Genomic DNA, 5,846 nt, shown 5'->3' with positions numbered 1-5,846 from the left:
CCGGGCCCTCTCTCCCCCCCCAGCTCCGCCTATGTGTACAACAATGCTTTGGGTTTACTTAAATGTGTTTTTCAGAAACCCATTAAAATAGCCCACAAAGGCTCCACCCACCTGGTTAGATGCATCAACTTAAAGGACTTCCAGAGTTTGATACCCAAGGTCTCACGTCCATTGCTACAAGGCCTAAGCAGAAGACTTGTTGTTGGCCAAGAGAGGAGCTGAGGGAAGGGTTTTAACCACTTGAGGATGAGCCATATCACCTGAACTAGGCTTTTTCATCGTTAAATATCAAAAAAAAAGAAGGAAAGGAATAGCCATAAAAGAACAATCATTTGGTTTGGTTCATTCTTAGACAGCCCTGCTTTCGAATAGAGAGACTTGACCCTCAGAAAGAAAGAGCCGGTTGGCTTGGTCCAACCAAGAAAGGCATAATGAGAGTTCCAGTGAAGACTCGAGTAGACAATGAGCGCAGAGTGACGACTCGGAACCAGTCCTAAAGAGTTTAAAAAAAAGGGAAAAAAATCCTATTGGATAGTGAAACAATTGCTTCAAAGGAAACATACATAACAACCTTACCGTCACATTCAATACATGGCTGATCATGGATGAGTCAATTAGCATACCGATATATATATATATATATATATATATATATATATATATATATATAAGAGAGAGAGGAGGAGGAGGATTTCATAATCTTCATCGCAGAAAAAGCCAAAATTGTATAGTTTGTGCGGTAGGTAGCATGTAACTTCATGAGTTCAAGCAATAAATTGAACCAATACCTAACGTGTGTGATGACCTTTTATTTGTTTATATTTTTCAAGCCACCTAACGTGGGTACCAATATAATCAACCAAAATATTGTGATATTTTAAGGGCTATATATTTGCTATTATCTGCTGTATATCTATACAATCTTGTTGAAAAATCATAGTTGTAAGCTGTATCCAGTCCATCATAGTTAGAGGGTTTATACTTGGTACAAACAACTGTATCTACGTACAATCTATTTTGAATCTTACAGTGTGAGTTGTTTTGACACAATCTAACCTCATAGATGTGTTCAACATGCTCGATTTAGTAGAAATCGACTCTTGAATCATGTTTTTTCGATGAAAAAAATATGTTTTTATGAGTCAGAAAAAAGTGATGCCTTCATAGCCGTTGATTTTTTTATCACCAGAAAAACCTGTATACAAATAATTCCCGCAATCCAAAAGTTGGTTCCCACTAAAAAAACATGCAGATCACATCTATGGTTTTAGATATGAAGAAAAACAAGAGGTTTCATCCCATTTGCTAGGTCGTTTATACCAACAAAAGACTATAGTAAATCTTAACTCATAGTTAGTTTGCTATGGCTTGCACCTTGAAACATCTTTTCTTTTACATAAAAATATGTTTTTTTTTTAGTTATGAAATTTCGGTATATTGTTGGATATTGTTTTTTTTAAGTTCTTGAAGAGCCAACTGAGATGTTGCAAAATCACGAGCCAAAACCTATGTTCTACTGAAGAAACTATGTGCATCTTATATCTACGGTAGATCTTTAAGAAAAGTGAAAAAATGTAAAGAAAATAGTGTTTGTTACCATATTGCATGTTAGGATGGCAGTGGACCGGGGCGGGGGACAAGGCCTCCACCCCTGCCCCGTCTCAAAATTCAGTCCTCCGACGCCGCATGGGTTTTGATTTTAACCTCCATCCTTGGTCCAAATGGGGCGAGGCGGGGCCGTTTATCCCAGGTCCACTGCCATCCCTAAAGGCATTTTAGTTATTTTACTAACGGAGATCGGTGATGCTGTGTGTGTGTGTGGTGTGTGTGTGTGTGTGTGGGGGGGGGGGGGGGGGAGAAGAGAATGTGTAAGTCCATCCCTGCGATTTTAACCCGCCTCCATCTCCTGTTTCATGTCCTCCATCCTCGGTCCACTGCCATCCTTAAATTTGCATGTACAAACAACTGCAGCAAATTTAAAATTATTTTTAAAATATCCTAATATTTATTTTTATATTGGCTATGTCTAGGGAAAAGACAGGTTATTTTATTTTTTGTCCTTTCTAACATAGCTTTCTTCCTAGATTTTTTTATGTATTTATTTTTTCACAATATTTTGCTGGTAAAATATAAAAAAAATGGCTTCTCATGACAATTTAGCTGGTCTAGTTTTGCCGGTTGAAACTTTTGTCAACATATTTTGTTGGTCAAGATCGTCAGATGAGGATTTTTCTCTAACCCCATTTTTAGTGCCTGTTGTGAATCCGACACTCATGCATAATGACACTGCAAGTCAATAATGTTATCAGAATCTGTTTCTGAGCAGAATAGTTTTTCAAAATGAGTTGAACTCAAATAATTTTGAGTCGGCATTTTTAATGCTTTTATATTTTTAAATAATAAAAACCATAAAATAAAAAGTAAAAAAATAGAAAATTTTATGAAAATACAAAATAAAGTAAATGATGACTTAAAGGGTCTAATCAAATTCTAAAATATTCAATTAACAGACAAACAATCAAATATCCAATAAACATCATGATTATTATCCAAACTAAAAAATGAAAAGGAAGACCAATTCAGTCATGGATTTTCTAGAACATCGGTGAAAACTGCAAGATTCAATTTTAGGTAAATAGAACCGTCATATCATTTATCAGCACAAATAAAATAGGGGTACAAACAGATTGCATATAAGGCATCTTATCAGGCTGCCATTCATGTGTTATTTCCTTGTTTGCATCCTTCAAGATGGATTTGAATGTTCATTTAATCAGACTCATATTGCTTTTGGATTATTTTTGTAATCGAATCAGATTTGGATCAGTATTTTCTGTTGGGGCTAATTCGGATTCTGTTCAAAATCCGACCAGGTTGCAGTTTTTTTGTTTAAAAAAAAAATCATCAGATCCAGTAATACCACATCTATTTCAGATTCAATCCTACCATCAATATGATTTGGATCCTTACTCAAATTCGGATCTATGGCTTGCATTTCGGATTTGGATTCAGATCTGAGATGATCCGACCCATATTTTGATCTGTTTGCATTCCTAACTAAGGGTGTCAATCGGCTGGGTTTGACCTGGACCCGACCGACACCAAACCCTATAGGGTCATGGTTTAGTAATAAATAAGAAGGTCAGATTAGAATCTGGGTCGGGCTCAAAGGGTCTGCTTTATATATGGATCCGGGTATGGTTTGTGAAATTTTATACTAGACTCGACTTGAGTTCTGACTAAGATCTGTAATTTCTCAATGTAAAAAAAACAGATAAAAATATTTTTTTACCGGCTATGGTCCGAGTCTAGTTCATATAATCCATATAGAATCCAGGTATAGTTTCTCTTATGGTGGGTCAGATTAGACCTGAGTCTGAACCCGGTACCATCATCTCAAATCTGGTCTGAGTCTGAATCCACCTGAGTCGGAACCAAACCCGACCTGTTGACACCCCTGCTCCTAACCGATACGGGTTAGGGAGTGTGGCCATTTTGGTAGTTTGTTTTTTTTATCAAAGACGTGTTCCAAGGCTACACCCAGCAACTGAATTGCAAAGATGGAGCCTTCGTCGATTCGATCATGAAGATATTTACAGCTCGTGGTTGGTGGCATTCCAAGCAATCGTGTGGAAATTTTGGCAGATTCGGAACCGAATACTTTTCCAAGAGATCCAGTTCAGTCAGAACATTATGGTAAAGATTGAAATTGATGCAGTTCGTGAGTTAGTGCTCCCAGGATCCGTCATCTACAAATCCACGTGGTCAGTACAGGGCGGAACTTACCATCCACGGGGCCCGCCCACGTGGCCAGTCGGGGGGAGTGATTGTGACTTGTGAGGGTGCTGAGATGAAGGCACCGGATCTAACCCTACTAGTGCATAAAGCAGGGTGGTCGTGGGGCCCCACCCGGGTTTTTTTTTTATTGCTTTGCGAGGGTTTCTAGTCATATAAGACAAAGTAAATGGAAGAACTTAGTCCCATCGACATCTGCCGACATGTACATATCCATTTGGACCATCACTTGTAGAGCATTTTTTTAGCGAGTAATTGATTCCAACTCGATTCGCAAATAAACTATCAATACGTTACTCCTACGAATTACACTACCAAAGCAGAATTAATGAAAAATAAGTAAATAATGAATGCATAAAATAAAAAAAATACTCATAATCTCAATCATCAGCCTGTCTTAACAAACCTTATAACAAGTATTTATAGGAAAAGACCAGCAACCGTAAGTCTATTTGAGATTAAAAAGATTCAAAACTAAATAGAGGGAGGGTGTTGCGTGTTCTCCCCCTAAGAATGTTCGGGGGTTGGAATGAGCGACGTATATAAGCACATGGGGGCTCGTATCCCCGTGTGCCAGCATTACTTAGCATTGGAGTTCGGTGCGGTTGCAAAGACTTAAGTACCCTTTCCAGTTATTCTCGTCATGAAATGGCAGTTCGAGAAAAGGATAAAAATGCCCTTCATCCAAAAAAAGAAAACGATGGTTCAAGAAAAGGACAAAAATATCCTTCATTCAGAAAGTCGAGGATGATGTTAACTCTTCAAAGTCCAAACGTTCTGTTTTCGCCCTAAGCAATAAACTTTTGTACCATCTGCTGTAACAGGAGCTCCTTTTGATGACACACCATTTATCGTCGTCTACTGTCGTCGGAGGGGTCGTTGTTGTCATCTCGAGTCCAGGTTCCTACCTTGGTTTTTAGATTGTGTTACAACACATTGTCACCTTCTTGTTCTTGCCTTGTGTTACGAAACATTCTCGGGTTTGTTCCTACCTCGTGAAGATAACTATAAATCGATCGATTGGTTCGATCATTGGTGGGCATCATAGAGGCATTTGTCGATCATCTCTTTTTACAGTCTTCTCTTCTTTTTTATTTTTGTTAGGCAGTATGAAAAAAAAGCAATGACACACAAACATTCCAACAAGTGCCATTAAGGCGTCGTGAGTACCTTTCCATGTCATGCCATTGTTGAAGAACATATGTCATCGTGAGTGCCATTAAGACATTGTTTTGTTATTGTAGGTGGATCTTGTCCTTTCAACGGTTGGAAACTTAACGATATTTGTAAGATGCTGAGACCTGTTGACAAGAATGCTTGCTTACAGATGCAAGGAAGGGCCTCTACTTTATCCGATATCGTACATTCACTCAGTATATGCAATGTATCGCAAATCACGGTTTTAGTAACACATTACTGATTTGTGAGATATTGTTTTGTTTGTTAATATCGATTTGTAAGCTATTATGCTGAATTTTCGTATTGATTTGTAATATATTTTGCAATATGTATATCGATTTGTAAGATATTATGTATTTTGTAGTGTCGATTTGTAAGCTATTATGCTGAATTTTCGTATCAATTTATAATATAATTTGCGATATGTATATCGATTTGTAAGATATTATGTGTTTTGTAGTGTCGATTTGTAAGCTATTATGCTGAATTATCGTATTGATTTGTAATATATTATGCGATATGTATATCGATTTGTAAGATATTATGTGTTTTCTAATATCGATTTGTAAGATATTTATAGAAAGACTTTTAAAATATGTGTGTGCAGAAATACATTGTTATGCGCTTGCGGTGGCGATTTTCGTATTCAAATCGCTGCTTATTTAGCGATTTCTATCGCTTCACAGCATCATAGATATAATTAAATTATTGTCACATGATTCGCTATCGTCAACACATATATATGACAAATCATTTCTTTTATTAGCATGGTAAGTAATAACTTGATGCATAGTATAAGCAAATAACAAATCATTGTTGCTTTTATATTATGATTCATTCAATCGTTTCTTTGACTTGCTTAACCTTATCGG

The sequence above is a fragment of the Nuphar pumila genome, chromosome 3 (genome assembly GCF_984573655.1).
Source record: "Nuphar pumila chromosome 3, dmNupPumi1.hap1.1, whole genome shotgun sequence".
In the NCBI taxonomy this organism is placed as follows: domain Eukaryota; kingdom Viridiplantae; phylum Streptophyta; class Magnoliopsida; order Nymphaeales; family Nymphaeaceae; genus Nuphar; species Nuphar pumila.
This window is presented reverse-complemented; position numbering follows the sequence as displayed.